Below are 9,661 nucleotides of genomic sequence, written 5' to 3'. Positions count from 1 at the left end.
TAGCAATGAGACAGCTGAAGAGGTGTAATTTAACAGCTTGCAGAGGCCCGTCACTGTGCTGATTGAGGTGGACAGAAGGCATAGACATGACCAAGGCCCTTAAAAGACACAAACAGGTGGGAGCGTGTGCTGGGGGTGGGCACCGGGCTGAAGAGTACAAAAAGGAGGAAGCTCGCCTTCGGAGAGCAGAGACAAGAGAGGGCAGAGAGCGAGACTGCCCGAGGAATGGGAGGGGAGGAGAAGAGAGGAGAGGAGATCTGAGGCGAGGTCACATCTAGACAGGACGCAGTAGGAAGTAAAGCTAGAACAAAGACCAGTGAGAGGCCAGGGCACAAGTAGGGAGAAAGGATGGACTCGCAGGACAGGGGATGCACATAAAGGAAAGACAGATGATCTCTCTGTGTGACCAGAAGGATAGCGATTAAAAAGGTAAGAATGACAGGAAAGGCAGGAAAAGGGAATAAGGGGACAAAGTAAGTGCACAAGGACTAGTTCATGCTTAGCAAATCACCGGGCAGTTAGGCTGAGCTGGAAAGAGAGCCACAGCCATACCCGAGAGGGGACCATCAGAAAGGGGAGGCAGGCAGTGTAAGTAACTAGCTCCTGAGGCAAAAATGAAAAGAAGAAGAAAAAAAAAAGAAAGAAAGAAAGAAAAGAAGATGGAAAAGGTGAGAAGCAGGAGAGGGAAAACCCTAAGGAGACACTGGCCCAGAAACCTTTTTAACTTTCTGTAAAAATCTTCAAGGCCCCAAACTAGGCCAAGATTCTGACTGACATTTCTGAGCTCACCAGCTGCTGTTTCCTTGAGAGAATTCTGACAGGAAGGCATAGAAACGCAAGCCAACGCTGGCAGCTCTGGAAAAAATAATCATACTAACACTCCCTGCTCTAAACACCTCAATGGGACTCACGCCTCCCATGGAAGAAAGCGCACAGAAGAGGAGGGACTTGCCCACAACTTTCCCCAGGTAAGCACTCAGCTGTTCCCTTGCGCTGCTTTCCCCTCTAGCTGTCCTCTGGCCCTTCCTGCCTTGCCCATCTGTCTTCCTTTCTTTGTGCATTTTTGGGGAAGCCCTGCAGGGGATCTGCTTCTGTCATCTGAAGCCAGCACTGCGGTATCTGTCGGAGCAGGTGAAGCACCACATCCTGTGTTCTGCGTCTCACACAGATTGGGGAGGACCGCTAGAATTCAGAGCCAGCAGGCAGAGCTAGGGGAGGGGAAATAAATGGGAGAAATCACCCCTGCCCACATTATCAGTGCGTGGGGATGACTTGTGGGCTAGTATTGACAATGGACTTGTTTCTGTGTGCTGAGGCTTGGAGCAAAGGCAGAGGGGAAGGGTGGGTGTGGAAGACAGAGGGACAATAAAAGGCAGGGGCTCTTGCAAGGTAGGGGCTGGTCAGTTACCTAAAGAAGAGCTAGGGTTGGAGGAGTGATGGATGAGAATTTGACAGCATATGACCTTGAACTTGGGACTTGTCCTTCTAGTGCTTTGGTAAGATATTTTGAATGCACGTTGAAATTTTCTTCAGAGCAACTCAAAGGAATTTATTTCAAATAAGAAATTTATCTCAAATATGCAATCATTGAATGGGAGTGGTTCCTTCAGATAACCCCACAGACTTCCCCACTAAGACAATGTGAAGTGTTACATCTTTTTTAAAAAAAAAAAAACTAAGAAACTAAGTTCCCCTGCAATGTATTTCTTTGGAAAACTAGGACAAGAACCAGATTCTCTGACTTGTTCTCTGGACCTTAAGCAATTCTTAATTCTCACTGAATGTACTAGGTTCACAAAAAAAAAAAAAGTACGATTTTGGAGCTAAAGAGCTTTATCATTATTCGGTACTTTTATGTTATCTTACATTACATTATCAATATGATCCCTCTGCCAATATAACATGAGGTCATGTGAGTCAGTGCACCCTCTGCTGGTCTATCTTCTCAAGAAAAACGATCACCTCATTTTATACCCACTTTTCACCAAACCCCACCGAAGGCTTATTGGTAAGAATTGGAAGCCAAAGGAGGTGATTCCCTGTAGTGTAAACCCCTCAAGCTGAAGACTCTTAGAAACTCCACAGACAGGTTCCCCATCTCTGCACCCTCATATGTGAAAGCTCCTACAGCCACACCCTTGAAGAGCCACCTTCCTGGCTTCTGTTTGGCTTTACTCCACTTCCTCACCGCCTCACGATTAGGAGCTCAGAGTGTGAGGGCCAGTTTCTTGCCCTTGAACTACTGAGTGTCAGAAACACTGAGCTAGTGCAGTGGTTCTCAAAGTGTAGTCCCCCAGATAAGCAGCACTAGAACCGCCTGGGAATTGGTTAGAAACGGGGGTGTGGCCTGGCAATCTGTGTTTTAGCAAGCCCTCCAGGTGACTCTAATACACTGAATTAGAAAATTAAGATTTGTTTTAAAGGGCTCTTTCCTGAACCACAGAGCTCAGATCTCTTTACAGGTGTGACTGGTCTACTGCAGCTTCTAAAGGAGACCTTTCCCCAAATCACAACCTCTCAGGGCCTGTGTCCTTTATCTGTATAAAAAGGATATTTATAATGTCAGCTACTTGTTACAGCACTGAGAACTGTGCCCGCACACAGTAGGTGCTCTAAGCGTGCTGATGGTGGTAGCGGCAGCTTTATCTACTGCACCCTTACTATGTAAAAGCTCTTTACAAAAGCAATAGGTGGTATGGGAAATAAAAAATGAAGCTGTCAGGACCCCAGCCCTTGTGAGAGGAGATGCAAGCATTACAGGCACACAAGGAATCAAGCAGCCAGTAAGATGTGACTGTGCCTGTGTACAGGTACAAACAACAGGAGCTGAGAAGAGGAAGAGCTATAAGTGGGAGAAAACTTGGTGCAGAAAATGTCCTTTGAACTGATTCTTAAAGAGAATAATTGTAGTCAATGAAGATGAGCAAAAGGAAAAGAGCATTCCAGGTGGAAGATGAGCACAGGGAACATTGCAAAGAGAAGACATTAGCGGTCAGGGGTGGACAAGAGTGCCTGCTCCCCTTTCTGTTACTAATACGTGAACTGCTCATGGGTGGAGAGGGGTCGCCCACTTGTCACCAGGATTGCTGAAATTCCTCTTTTAACCCAAATTAATGATTTTTCTTAGACTGTTGTAAAATGAGTCTTTTCCAGCACCGATTTCATTAACTGAGCATTCAGATTTCTCTGTCTTGTTTATTATTAGAGCCATGTTTTTCAAAGTCCTCTGCTCACTGGTAATGGAATACATGGAGAATGGTGGCACAAATGCCGATTCCTGGGCCCTGGCCCAGGTGGCTATTTCAGCATCTTTGAGAGCAAGTCAGAAAAATCTCATTTTAACAAGTTCCCTTCTGACTCTAATATTCACTCAAGTTTGAGAGCAACTCTCCTAGAGCTGTTGTTTCCCCAAAATTTGCTGAGCGTAGAAATCACCTGGGAGTGCTTGTTAAAAGTATGGATACCTGGCCAATCCCACAGAGATTTCAATTCCATGGCCCCTGGAGTAGGGTGTATGGGAGAGGAGTTTTAATAAGTGCCTTTGTGGCACTAAGGATCAGGCAAGTTTGGGAAATTGAGTGTATTAGAGTGAATTGGGTTAGCGAAATGCTTCAAGTTATAGGTCAGCCATACTAGCTGTGTGACTTGGGTGAGTTTCTTAACTACTCTAGTTCTCCAAATTACTTAACCTGCTGGAGATGATTTCATCCTGTGTAATAAAATGTACTTCACAGAATTTGTGGAGTGTAAATAGGTACTGGTAAACGCTTAGTACAATGTTGGCTCCACCTCGTTGCCCCCTCCTCCCTTGAAGTCCCAGCTCCAGCTCTCCAGCTCTGATGAGGGGCAGGGCAAGGACATCAGGGATGACAAAATGCCACCAAAACTGCCCTCTTCTGAGCAAGGGGGAGAAGACGGGCTCTTGGAGCTGCTTTGCTCTTGGCTGCTCCTGGGGAGTTAAAATGGGACTCGTGTCTATGACTGAATCAACATTCAGAACTGGCCAGTCCTCTAAAAATAGCAAGATGTTCTGGCTGAGCCTTAGGAAAAATAAGGTCCTATCCCGACATACTACCCCACGCTTGCCTTAAAAGGCGGGGCCATTGCTTTATTTCCTATCTCCTCGGCCAGACAAGGGTAAGCCCCACATAACCTGGCTTGTATCTGGTGAGCCCCAGAATAGCCTGTTTCAGAGAACACCAGCAGAGATAACAGTGGATAAGGTTACAAATGCGCAGATTTGGGGGTGGATACCTCTGTGCAGACCACTCCTCTTGCAGACACTAGTAGGGTCCTAATCCCCATAAAAGTATGCAATTCTGATTACATTTTAAGAAACTATTATCTATCGTTTTAAACTTCCAAGCCTGACTGTGGGTCAGGAAAGGGACTAGGAGACCTAAGTTGCCTATGATAGAAATTCAGAGAGCAAGATTCTGGTGATTTTCTGCAGAAAGCTCTGGTTTCCTCTTCTTACCCAGCAAAGGGCTGGCTGAGTAAGGTCAGGTCTGTTATCAGAAGCAAAGTCTAGTGGTCAAGAAAGAGACAATCTGAGTATCTCACCATATATATATATAAAGGCCCTGAAAATGAGACTGGGCCCAGATATTCAGAACTTTTAATGATTCTTGTCAGAAAGGATACTGATCAATCCCTTTCCTTAAAAAATCCTTTGCAAGCATACTAAACTAGTAAAAATAGTTTTCTTAAAATGTGAAAAGTATTTTTTATACAATCTAAGCTTTTCCACATATTTTAGAACCACTCCTTGCATAACAATTGTCATGTGAATGAAACTGTAGATCAAATATAAGGACTTCCATGCAATGAGTAGTTTCAGTTGCTATATTAATATTAATTAATATTAAATATACATTAAATAATAGTAATAATAGTAACAGAGACTATTTATTAGACTTCTAATACTGTGTTCACAGCTCCTTACATAAATCTATGTCCTTAAAGCCTCCTGTTGAGTAAACATTATTCTCACTTTATAGATGAGGAAACTGAGCCTCAGGGAGGTTAAGTAGTCAGCTCAGGGTCACAAAGCCAGAAGGCACAGATGCCCAAGCCGAGCTCTTCCTCCCTACACCCCTCTGCTGCCAATAACCTTGAAGATGGTATTGTTAGCCTATAATTCAGACTTCTCCCTGTCTTAACCATCCTTGATTTTCCCCTAGAGAGTCATTCTGAGGACCACTAATGGATAATCACATTCTCATCTCTCTGTGATGCTGTGTCTGAGTCATCTATGTTTAAATCCTGCCCTGCCCGGTGAAAGAAATAGGAAAAGAATGGTGCTGGCTGTTTATGCGTGTGATGGTACCTTTACTGTTACTTACTTCTGAATGCTTTAAAATGGCCCTTCCTTCTCAGGAATAAGGGAAGGACAATTTATTAATTAAGACTTTTGAAAAATTGTCTGACTACAGGGCAAAGAGAGGGCAAAAATAAATCTTGTTTTCAATAACGTGTTGAATGACATTTTGTATTGCTATCGGCCTGTTCCAAGAAATTCATGGTCCTCGCATGAGTGTTACCTCATTAATCTTCAACTCACCCTGTGGTAGGCAGAGTGGTTACACAACCACCACAGGAATGAGGAAAAGAGAGGTGGTGATCTTGCCAATACCACACAGCACACAAGTGGCCAGGTGACACCTCATACCGTCCCACTCTTCCTATTAACACCACCTGCCCAGTCCAGAAGATTTGGGCAGGTAAGAAACTAAATAAGTAATCTGGAAAAAAACGTACATCCCTTGGCCTTGTGCAAAATTCAGAAGAACATGCCTTTATATCTCCTCTCCTAGAGTTTTCCCTTTCATTTATGCCTGGTCTGAAATATTTGATGTCATTGTAGTTGTTTCTTTTTTTTTTTTTTTCTGCCTACCTCTCACTCCATTTTCTAATCTGTTCCCTGTATTTCCTTCCTGCCATGTTAAGTTAGATGACCAGAGAAAGTAGGAGGAGACTCAAAAGCAATCAAGCTATTAGTTATTTTAAGTGACCTTTTGAAGCAAACTTTTAAGTGGCCTTTGACCATACGAGGTCGGATTTGACAGAAAGACAAAAACATTCACACCCAAATGATGGGTGCAGTCTCCTGGAATGGTTAGCACTGTCTTGGTTATCTTATAGCATTTTTTTTCCTGTTTCTTTTGTATTCTTACATGAATTAATCACTTTCTGGAAGCTGGCTCTTTCTAGATCTCTGGACCAAATAATTTGGGGGAGGGGGTGTCTCTTGTCTAAGCAAACCCTCATTTCTGAAACTCACATGCCAAACACTTTGGAGATCTTGTTCTGACAGATTTAACCAGGTAACCTTTACTCAGCTCATAAGTTCCCCGGTTCATTGGAAGAGATAGACATTCTCACCTTCTCAGAGACTCGGCCACATCTTCTCCTTGGCACACTGCCTCCCTCCCCATCAGCCTTCACTTTTGACAGGTCACAGCCCCCAAATGTGGGGGAGGAAAGGCAGCCCCACATCCTCACTGACTCGAAGCTTGCACTTGACAATCGGGAGGACTGCGTTTTCACAGAAGCTTATTTAGCAATTGGGTTGGATTAAATGAGCTACTAGATGATTCCCAAAGTCAGATTTGGCTGGAGCGCCAAGAACATTTCCCTATTTTCCTGAGAAAAAGTGTGGTGTCTCAACCATCACCACCTAGGGGACCCCTAGGGCACAGCTGCAGAGGAATAGATGTCAGGATAAACCCCACAGTGTTCCCTTCCTTCCTTCTCAACTCTTACATTCTACACCTTTCGCTAAGGGTTGATTCAAGACCATCCCTCCAACCTGATTAGTTTTTTTTTAAAGAATTACTGTTTACATATATGTAGACCTGTTCATTTCTATGACCCTCATCTGTAAAACCACGTAAAAATAATAGCTGCTTCATAGAGTAGTGGATGTAAGTAGCTTGTATAGGCAAAGCACCGAAAGTGATCCCTGTCATAGAGAGTAAGCTTGAAAAAAATTTCACTCTTCTTTTTATTACTTTTATCATTAGATTTCATTAAGCCCTCGTCGGTGCTGTGAGCCTCAAACCTTCTTTGGGGTGCAGTTTTTCTGTTGTCATACTCCCTGTTTTCTGGTAGTGAATTAAAGGTCATGAAGCTGAAATCCCCACTGCCCTTTAGCCGGGGTGGCCTGTCCAGACCCCAGTGGCCTGACAGCTGCCAGCGTCCCTCACTCTTCCGTGGCTCCGGCCTCACAGCTTGTGGGGCAGGTGATGGGCTGGGGGAGCAGAAGCCGAACAGCAAAATCCTTCCCACAATGAACAATCGCGCTTGGAATGCTGCCCCGGCAGCTGCAGGCTTCACCACGCGCACAGCAGACATACAGTAGGAAACCCAGGAGGGCTTGGCTCTGTTTCTAAGCGGAATTTGTTCTTCATGCATATGCAGAATACCTCTCTGTTGAATTTCCTCTCTTTTTAAAAAATGTTCCCTTCATGGGAATTCAAACATTAAAATCCTACTCAAATGTGTAAAGCAGCAGCTATTAACTTAATGAATAGTGATAACAAAGATTATAGCTGCACCAAAATAAGCCGGTGAAACTTGGGTGCTGTTTATTTCTGAACAAACAGCAGGGGAGAAATAGGGTCCCCCAAAGCACTGCCATTCCTCACAGATACTTCCAAGATGGTTGGGGGGGGCAGGGGGGAGGGTCCTAGTGGTCCTGCCCTCTAAGCACTTCCCAGCTAGAGGAGAAGAGAGGTGAGAGTGGCCCACAGCTGAGACCTGGCCGCATCTGGAAGGTGGACAAAGCCTGGGCCAAAACTGCTTCCCGAGGCCACATGCTTCTTTATATCCCCATACGATTACTTTGCTATGGAATGTAAGGAAGTGTGTGGTTTTGGGGAGCGCCTCTTCGCTGGTCCCATGGTCCTAACCAGAGAAGGTTTGACCCTCCTCCTCACCAGGGTTTTGTGGCACAGGCGTCTCCCTCACCAATGGAGAGAGAGCCTCCGGATCTGTCTGGCTGCTCTCCCACGGGCCCTTCTCTCGCTACAGGTCCCATCACTCAGCCCCAGAACCTCGCACGCAGCTGTGGTCCCAGCCTCAGACCTCAGGCCTCCTGGGCAGGGAGAGGCCATATCACCTAAAGGTGTTTCACAGAATCAGCCCGGCCCTCCAAGCTCCTTCCTCCAGCCATTCTGCTCCTGAAAGGAGATGTTTCCAATAAGAACCAAATTGAACTGTGATTCTTTTAGATCTGTCCTTTCCTTTATAAATAATCATCTGTGTCCATGGCAGTTTGCACATTTCCTAGGGCTCTCACTGCAGTTAGAAAGGCAGGGGCTCTGAGCCCAGGAGGCCACAGCCTCTGGTCACAGAGTCAGGCCCCTGACCCTGCTCTGCTATCATTTTCACTAGGCCCTGTGGCCAAGCAGAACCTTAGGATGAGACTGTTAGGGGGAAAGGGTGAGGTGCTAAAATGGTGATTCACTCATCTAATTGGCTAAGCCCCTCTCCCTCCTCCTCCCTGATCCCCTGTGTTCCCAGTCCCGACCTTAAAGGGTTGAGCCCACACCAAGAAGGAGGTGGAGATGGACTTAGGGAGAGAAGCTCTGAGCAGGAGGAGAAACTGCAATCACCCACAGCCCAGGCCATCCCCTGCCCCAGCGTTTTGGAATGAGGGAGGGGGCTGCAGGGGTCTCCCTCCCTCATTAACCCCAGCTCCAGGCTGGCTGCCCATAGGCCACAGCTCGGCTTTCTTGCTGCAGCGTGAATGTGTGAGGGAAGGGCCCACACTAAATGTACACTCTGAGTTCTTAAGCAGAACCATGAAAAGAGACCAGGTGTGATCCAAAGTGTACAGGAGGAGGCTATAAAAGAGAACTGAGACGCAGCAAAAAGAGGACATGGGATGAGGAGGAAAGGGACGGACAAAGGGAGGATGCACATGTATGTATTTATAGAGAGAGCAGACAGCAGATACATGCACAGTGGCCGGAGAGGAAGGGTGCCTTTCCCTCAGGTGAAGGCATTCAGAGTACAACGGGCCACACCCCTCAGCCGGCTGCAGCAACACAGGGGACAGCACCCACCTACCTCATCCAGACACCAGCAGCTGCCTATTGACCTTCAAGGACATGCTAACCTGTACTCTTTGGGGAATGAGGAGAACTTGAAAGAATGTGGGAGAATGACTAGAGATGGAGCAGTTATAACAATGAACACAGAAACCGGGAGCTTTACATCAGTGGTTGTTAATTGGAGGTGGTTTTGCCCCCAGGGCACATTTGGCTAAGTCTGGGGACATTCCTAGTTGTGACAGCCAGGGGTACTACTGGCCTCTAATGGGTACAGATCACAGATGCTGCTGCACACCCTACAATGTACCAGGACAGCTCTCCACAGCCAAGACTCGACTGACCCCAAGGTCAATATGCCAAGGTTGAGAAACCCTGCTTTAGAGGGCTGTGCTTTGAATGAATAAGGTTTCTGACATCAGCATATTGTGACTTATTATCTTCCGAAGAAAATTACTGTCTTTGCTTTATGAATACTCATGCCTGGAAACTAGGCAGCTGCCTCAAAATTCTGCTTCTTTCCAATGACAACCCTCCCCTTTTCTAAATCATACCTGCTCTAAAGATAGCTTTCCCTTTGTTACCCTGGAGGTTGGCATGTCATC

The 9,661-nt window shown here is 45.9% G+C and overlaps 1 long non-coding RNA gene across 1 annotated transcript in view; it reads left to right on the top strand.

Annotated features, from left to right (window-relative positions):
• Nucleotides 1-201: 201 nt before the first annotated feature.
• Nucleotides 202-9,661, top strand: part of LOC106724570 — a 13,534-nt gene continuing 4,074 nt past the window's right edge. The window contains exon 1 of the long non-coding RNA XR_001360414.1: nt 202-968. This is a non-coding gene — a long non-coding RNA (uncharacterized LOC106724570). The remainder of the gene's footprint in view (nt 969-9,661) is intronic.

This window comes from Myotis brandtii, unplaced genomic scaffold (assembly GCF_000412655.1).
Source record: "Myotis brandtii unplaced genomic scaffold, ASM41265v1 scaffold893, whole genome shotgun sequence".
NCBI lineage: Eukaryota > Metazoa > Chordata > Mammalia > Chiroptera > Vespertilionidae > Myotis > Myotis brandtii.
The sequence above is the reverse complement of the archived record's forward strand: the minus strand, read 5'-3'. Positions and strand labels throughout refer to the sequence as shown.